The sequence below is a fragment of the Aulonocara sp. 'chitande type north' Nkhata Bay genome, linkage group LG1, assembly GCF_057382095.1.
Source record: "Aulonocara sp. 'chitande type north' Nkhata Bay isolate Kocher_YH1m ecotype deep benthic linkage group LG1, A_spYH_male_GT1.1, whole genome shotgun sequence".
Classification (NCBI taxonomy): domain Eukaryota; kingdom Metazoa; phylum Chordata; class Actinopteri; order Cichliformes; family Cichlidae; genus Aulonocara; species Aulonocara sp. 'chitande type north' Nkhata Bay.
The window spans coordinates 25,529,015-25,537,561 of record NC_141344.1 but is presented as its reverse complement, the minus strand read 5'-3'; the positions used below and the strand labels follow the sequence as shown (position 1 = coordinate 25,537,561).

General features: G+C 35.8%; 1 long non-coding RNA gene across 1 annotated transcript; it reads right to left on the bottom strand.

Moving 5' to 3' along the window:
* Positions 1-896: 896 nt before the first annotated feature.
* LOC147339176 (uncharacterized) lies at positions 897-7,546 on the bottom strand. The gene is made up of 4 exons (XR_015128889.1): positions 7,409-7,546; positions 5,655-5,687; positions 1,443-1,602; positions 897-1,223 (listed from the first exon to the last, which is right to left on the bottom strand). It is a non-coding gene; the product is annotated as an uncharacterized LOC147339176 (long non-coding RNA).
* Positions 7,547-8,547: the final 1,001 nt, after the last annotated feature.

Here is an 8,547-nt window from a genome sequence, read left to right as displayed (position 1 = left end):
GGGAACTAAATGGGCCCCAACTAGGCAAAGTACACAGAAACCCACCCGGGCCCCACCTTTCAAGTTGTTTTGTGGGTACCATGTGAGTACCACATAGGCTAAAAAGTGGGTTTTAAGTGGGATTGTCCGCGGGTTCCATAATGGCCCCATTTTGTAAGCCCATCTCGGTGTTATATTGGTATAATCTGGGAACTAAATGGACCCCAACTGGGCAAAGTACAAAGAAACCCACCCAGGCCCCACCTTTCAAGTTGTTTTGTGGGTACCATGTGAGTACCACATAGGCTAAAAAGTGGGTTTTAAGTGGGATTGTCCGCGGGTTCCATAATGGCCCCATTTTATAAGCCCATCTCGGTGTTATATTGGTATAATCTGGGAACTAAATGGACCCCAACTGGGCAAAGTACAAAGAAACCCACCCAGGCCCCACCTTTCAAGTTGTTTTGTGGGTACCATGTGAGTACCACATAGGCTAAAAAGTGGGTTTTAAGTGGGATTGTCCGCGGGTTCCATAATGGCCCCATTTTATAAGCCCATCTCGGTGTTATATTGGTAAAATCTGGGAACTAAATGGACCCCAACTGGGCAAAGTACACTGAAACCCACCTAGGCCCCATTTTTCAAGTTCTTAGTGGGTACAACATGAGGAAAACATGAGCTAAAAAGTTGGAATGGCATTAGCAGTGGGTTCTGTATTTGCATCTTATTTCTAGTTTGAATTGACTAAGTTCTGGCACTGAGTGGGCCCCATGTAGTAAAACAGTCACAAAATCAATTTTTCAGACGGCTAATACGGGTTCTGTGACACAAAGACACCAAATATATTAAAGCTGACCGCAAACAAAATCTAGTTTGTAAATAAAACCATTTCAAAAATCACGAGGGTACACAAAACAACATTTTTCACATTTATTTTGTCCAACAACTGTGATTTTACGTAACTGTATTCCAAAGTGCGTAAACGTTTAAAAACTAGAAATGTCAAACTACAGCAAAATTCCTTAGATATTTGGAACTGTAGCAACATGGGGAAAAAGTCAGATGGAAAACTCAAAAGCTTATCTTGAATCAGCAGGGTTTGTTTTTTTACAGAGCCGTAAGTCTATTTTGTACCCTTGCAGCCCTCGGTCCTCCTCTGTCTTTAGCTCCACTGAACCACTTGGACAGAGCCTTCTCTGCTTCTTGCAAGTTGACTTTTGATGTTAAATAATTCTTCAGTGCCTCTGCAAATGAAGAAGAAGAAAAACGGGCAAGCCAAAGTAAAGTTAATCTTAGCTTACTTCATTTGGTGATGATTTTCAAAGAACAATGTTTATTTCACTTTATTGCCTCAAAAAATATATACAAATTGCATGATAACCAATCTCAGTTACACTTTCAAACACTTTATTAAAAAAGTTTAGTTTTCTAAAGTTCAAATGTCTCAAGTGAAACTAACTTACCATACACAACATTAAAAAGACGCAAATCTCTGAACTTTTTTTCCCCATGTCGGCCAAGCATGTTGTACTCCACAGCCAGCTCAGGTGATATGAGGAATTTCATCATCCTTCTTGTGGCATCGTCTACACTTGTTTCCCCTGTATCTGCTACCATGGCAACCTGAGGGGAACATACAAAAAGGACAGATTAGATACTGGCATCTGGTTAGGATGCCTCCCTGGTGAGGTGTTTTGGGCACGTCCCACCAGGAAGAGACCCAGAACACCCAGGACATGCTGGAGGGACTATGTTTTTCGGCTGGCCTGGGAATGCCTTGGGATTCCCCCGGAAGAGCTGGGCCAAGTGCCTGGAGAGAGCGAAGTCTGGGCCTCTCTACTTAGTACCGGATTGGGTCGAGGGGCAGCAGCCTAAGCTTAAGATAATGGACCGGAATGGAGGATAAATGGACACTTTACATATTACTTAATGTTTACTGTGTGGTGATAAAAAAAAAATGGTAGTAAACACAAGCTAAACTAAAAAAATTAATTGCGCTTCCTTAACCCTTTATCCCCAATAATGTTACGCAGGATAACTGGTAGGTCTGGTAGGTTTTTTCCTCTACTGTATACTATATGAATGTAATCAAGGATTAATAACAGAAAGAAAAAAGAAATTGAAATTTTGCCATTTTTACTAAAGGCAATCAAAATGTACATGAATAAAATATTTAAATTAGTCAATTCAAATTAATAACTCTAAAACACTGAACAAAATTAAGTATTTGACCCTGTGGTTTATTTTCGGACATCTCTTTTCTTCTAAAAGTCCAGGCGTGTTGGGCCCCTGGCAGAGCTCAGGTTTGACGAGACAGGTTTGGAAAAACCTGTCGCTGGCGACTTTTTGGGGGCTAAAGGGTTAAAATAAATAGGAATTGGCCAAAATTTGTATAAACTATGAAATAGCAGAACAAAAGTAAAAAAAAAAATCTTTATCTGTTATCAGAATCAAATATTTGATTAGAATAAAAAATTTAACTTTCTGGAAGATTTCTCGTTACATCTGTCATAAAAGTAACAACATCTCAGAAAAAAAACATGATAGCAACAGAAAAATATGATAGCAGTGTGATGTGATGGTCCCTGGCCAGATTTTTACACATATTATAAGCCCTGTGACACAAAAACCACAGAACTCTGACACGCACAGACTGTTTTCCTTCGTGCTAATGAAGAAAAATGCTGGTCTGGTATGTAAAAGGGAATTTATTCTTCCAGGACCTGAAGCTCCGTAATGCAGCCCTCCAACAGCCAAACCTATCTGTTCTCTGATTGTCTTGATGCATGCTCAATCATCCAGGTAAGTAAATCTCCAAAAGTTGATTCTGTTCATCTGGACGTAGCGCTTGCAGCATTTTCTCCCACTGAAAATGCTACGTCCAGATGAACAGAATCAACTTCTGGAGATGTTCTCTGATTGGATTGTTTAATTGGTGATTGACATGAAATTGACCAATCAGCTGAAAGGAAGAAAAATAGGGTCAAAATTTGGATGTGTAAGTATAAATCCACACACAGCCAGGAAAGCCGAGCGCAGAGTTGTTTGTAGCACCAATTCAGCCAGAGTGGAGCCAGATGGATTTTCCATCCATCCACACTGTAAAGTCTATAGACCAGCAAGTGATAAATTAACAGTGTTGTTGGTATTTTCTAAAACAGTTGTATGCAATAGGAATTGCTGTTTATAGTCCTCCTGTATATCTGCATGTTCCCTCCCAATTAAAACCTGTGATAATGGAGATTCAAATTCATGTCATACCTATACCAACAGTTATCAAGTATCCAGATCGACCTTTACTGATGTGCTCTGTCAGTGCGCCCCAGGGCAGCTGTGGCTACAATGTAGCTTGCCATCGCCAGTGTGTGATTGTGTGTGTGAATGGGTGAATGACTGAATGTAGTGTGAAGCGCTTTGGGGTCCTTAGGGACTAGAAAAGCGCTATAAAAATGCAGGCCATTTACCATTTAAAGGAAAATTGTTATTTCCATGTATTTTCCTGTTCTGCCTTCAACTTTGAGGACTTCCCCCCACATTTCTAGTTGTGACAGTGCACCTACAACAAAAAAAATCTGCTGTGATTTACATTTGTTGAAAGAGCAATTTTGTAAAATAGTCTATTTTTGTATGCACAGTTTACAAATCTGTCCTGTACAGCATGGACTGATTGCATGCTAAAAAGTTGTTGCTTAAAAATAAAACAATAAATTTTTAATTAATAACATCAGCAGAAAGCCTTGTTATTAATTAGATGTACAATTTCTATAGAATACGAAACAACTCAGTTCATTTTTGATCATATCAATACCAGCATATTACACAACTAGTGATGGGATTTTCGTCTCTTTTTAGAAAGCCGGCTCTTTCGGCTCCCAACCGGCTCTTCAGGTTGTTTTGTTGCTTTAATTAATTTATTATTAACAACAATATAAAATTATGAACAAAAGGAATTACTAATGTAAAAAAAGAAATGTGGTTTTATTTATATATGTTTATATATAAATATATATGGTGGCCCCTAGAGACAAAGCATGTACAAACTCCAAAACCCATTTCTAGCGTCAACTGAACTTCCAAAACAGAGCTATCTAGATCACTTAATTTACACAATTGAAATCATATGTGTATTTTTTGTGTATTTATACACAAGCACTCATATATATTCATAAAAAATTCCAAAAGCTGTTCATTTACCTGTTACTACCACACACCAAATCCGGTCGTTGGTACTTCCTGGCTTGTGTAGCCACTAGGTAACAAAATCTCAACACTGTGCCTAGCATCCTGGAGCACTTCTGTTGTGTTTTGTACGTGCTTTGGAGTTTGTACGTGCTATGGAGTTTTTACGTGTTTTGGGGTTTGTACGTGCTTTGTCTCTAGCAGCCACCGTAAATATACTTTTATTTATTCTCTCCACATAAAATGTAATAAATAAATCATATAATACAAAAAAAACAACTATTTACATTTCAACTTTTAACTATTTAAATTTTCAGCTTTTTCCTTTTAAACAAATTTAAAGTGAAACAACACAAAACACTGCAAACCACAACACAATTAAATATAAATTATAATATGAAAACAAACAGAAGATGCACATTCTCTGTCATATGGGCCTGCATGAATAAACTTTCTGAATCCTTTATCATCCGCAATTGAAAATAGTTGTGGATGATTACTATACCTTTCTAATGTGACGTTGTTGTCCCTGGCTCTCTTTCTCTCTCTCTCCCTCCTGCTCTGTTACTGTGCTACTGCGTGTGTAACAACCGCCCCTCCCCCCTCTTCCCAGCGCAAAGCACAAGGCTGGCGTGCAGAGTGAAGCGGAAAAAAAGTGCGAGAGAGAGGGTGAGAGAGAGAGAAAAAACACGCTTGTGTCGTTCACTTCAAAGAGCCGTTTCGTTTTGACCAACACATCACTAACAACCATGATGAAAAACGCTCATCTGCTTCCATCACCATCAGCTGATTAACATTGAGCTGCTGCAGTCAACACCATCAAACTAATTTACTGTTTAATGTTATGTTATTGAATGCTTTTATTTTTAAATCTTTACCAGCGCTTAAAGACTGTAGATGTTCACACCTGGTGTTAGAAAACCGAGCTCACTGCAGTATTTTTTTTTATAACAGGAAATTTAAATTTTTATTGGTTACCGTGTTTATTACCACTTTTATCAGTAATGTACTTCCTATAAAATATGGATTTGATAAGTTACCGGTTTATTGAAATCAGCTAGTGAACACATCGATCACTTTATTGAACTACACGCCTTACACTCTTGTGAGCTCTGGTTACTAACAGCAGGTGTGAATGTTTGGAGTCCAAAACGCAGATAAAGATTAGAATAACAAGGCAATGTAAAATCAGTTTAATGCAGTTGACAGTAGCAGCTCAGATGGAAATCAGCCAATTGTGAGGAGAGCAGAGGACCAAAACTGTCAGAGTTGTGGGTCAAGTGAAGAGAACACTGTTGGCATTATTGTTAGCATAAAAGATGAAAATTAAATAAATGTTAAATTTTAAAATAGATCATTGCCTCCTGTGCCTAAATAAATATATATACTTAATACCAATAAAAAAAAAAGGATGCCCCAAAGACCATCACTTTTCAAAAATAATAATAATAATAATAATAATAATAAGTAATACAAATAATATGAAAGTTACTTACATGTCAAAGATGGTGCTTGTGATCTTGAAGAATCTAAACGTGATAAGGAAATGAAAGAAAGTGCATGAGAAAATACAAACATTTTTGTTTTTTCCCAGGATAATTCAATATAAAAGATTCTCTTACTAATGCACAAAATGAACAGTGTAATTAAAAGTTTGAAAGGCACTGCATGTGTTTATATGATAAACTGACTAATTCAAGCAGAAAACACTAGCAGTGCAAAAATGTATCTAACTAGCTGACAGACTTTAAAGTCACAGGAAGATATATCAAAATGGTGACTTATGCCAGAACAAATGACTTGACAGACATAAATCCTAAATTCCTTTAAGTAAAAAAGGAATTACTTTTTTATAAGTGGTCCCTAGTGGTTTTCAAATTATTACATGGCTTGTTAATTTTTTATTAAATTATTAAGAAGCCAGATGAGTTCAAAACATTTACAAATTACTATAAAGCACTATCCAAACTTCAAATCAAGTGGCAAAATCTCCAAATTAAAAGTACTCGCAAACTATAAAAATTTGATTATACTTAAAAATATGCAAAAACTAATTTAGTGGAATTTTTACCTGCTCAAGAATACATTGAACATGCAATATTTAATTGAAAAGAACAAAATTTGTGTACTTTTAGAAAGGATTATTAAATATTTGGGGATACTAGACATAAAGAGGGTCTCGTACATTTACGGGCATCTAATTTCCTGGATTTAATGGTTTAAAAGTTTAATAGGTCTTTGAAGTTGATAATAAAATTGAGTCCATTATTAGCAAAAAGAATTTAAAAAAAAAAGAGCAAAAAAATGCTTAATATATAATAATTGTTTTAAACTTAAGCTTTGTAATTGTAGCAGATTTCATTGTCTGTAATTTTTTATTTAGCCCCACAGTAGTAAAAGCCATAAATGGGAGTTAGATTTATTACTAGTATTTTACACAGCATTCAGCTATAATAACATGTTCTGCATTTTCCTACTTCACCATCTGATCTGAACAGCTGCACTCTCTTAATTAATTAATGACCTAACATTTCTCAGTAACCAATAACTAGATGGAACAGCACAGTATCTAAGAGAGTGATCAGACAGTGTTTGAGCTAAAGACGCTGTGTGTTTCTTTTGGGGGCTTTTTACACACTGATCCACCACCGTTTTCCCATAGTACAATGCATATCTGGTAACATTACCGTATTCAGATCAGAAAACCGTTTCAGCTGCAGGCATCTACTCCTGTAATTTAAACAATCACCTTGCTACACTGCACATGAATATTACGTAACATGGTATGACTAGCTCATGTTCAGACATTTAAGATACTGTTCAGCCATTTTGTTTACTGGGTAGTGCATAATGGCCGAGTTAGCTGAGCAGGAATCCACTAAAGCCAAAAAAATAATATAAATTTTTTAAATTAATTACAAAAACCTTATAGGAAAACCCAAGAAACAGTTGCAGAAGCACAGAAAAAAACTGCCGTGTACGTTATAGTGTGTAAATTCAAAAACTGTATAGAGAGAATGGTGCAATGAAAACAGAATAAGATAAGATGAACTTTATTGAGTAGAATATAGGCAGTAAGAGTTTTTTAATTAACTTTAAATTATGTTTGCCAAAGACAATGCAGCAAATTAACCCAGTTCTACCTGCTAGCTAAAGATGTTATGCTTCTCCCCCTTATACCGTTTAGGACGACTATAGAAAGTTACTAAAATAACCATTGATGAAAACGTATCAAACTTTAAGTATTTACCTTTGTCATAGTTTTCGATTCTTTGGTATCCTTTTGTCCTCCACGTTCTTAAACACCAGGGAGAGAAAAGGCGCAACAGACGAAAGACCGCGAAGACTAGACGCTAGGCGGTGCAATCTGCTCCTCCCTCTTTTTAAACGAGCCAATAGGAGCTGCTCACATTAAAAACAACTTTATTTAAAAAGTCGTTTTACACCTGATACAAAAATTTTAAAAGTCAAACAATGCACAAGTTTAAAAGAACAATTTTATTTTTAAAAGTTTTTTAAGCATAGGGATGGTTAATATGTTTTAAAAAGTAATATATAATATTTATCAAAAAGTGTCACCCAAATCAACATCATAATAAAAATATAATTAATAAAAATATAATAATGATAAGAAGAAGAATAACAGTTTACCTAAAAGCTCTTCTAACATTAGACTGGTTTTGAAAAGTTTCAATAGTGTCAATACACCATAAGGACAAGGGAGTTTCACAGTTGAAGTGTGACTGCTTGAAAGACCCCATTCCCTCTCCTTTCCACTAGTTCAAAGAAAATATAAATTATTTCTGGTTATATAATTTGAGGGCACAAGTTTGAAGAGTAACATTTTAACAGATCGGTAATATACTTCAGGAGCTTTACTGGATCTGATTAACCAAAACTTCCATCTTCCATGTAACTAACTGTCTTTTCTCTAATACAGTAGAGTGTGTCTGATCTACTAAAAATCCTCAACTGCATGTTTGCTCAAGTAAATAGTCTTAATTGTTTGAACAACCAGTAATCCTTAATTTGCAAATGCCAAATCTGGATTTTGTCTGTGTAATTCACTTTTATCTTAGGTTTTTTATTCGTATTTTTTGCTTTTCTTTTTTTCTACTCTTGTGTCCGTTTTAATCACTTATTATTGCTGCTGTGACAAGTGAATTTACCTAAGAAGAATCATGAAGTCCTTATTTTATCTTATCTGAGCCTCACCATGCAGCCTACCATGCAGAGTTCACATTAAGTACATAAAATGAAATCTAAAATTAAAAAGTAACCAGTTTCAAACCAGTTATTTGGAATAGTGTGCAGAGTGTTTTGAGTAACATTGAATGTTCAAAAACACCAAAGTTCCTATAGTCTCACTTGACAGCTGGGTTGTAGTGT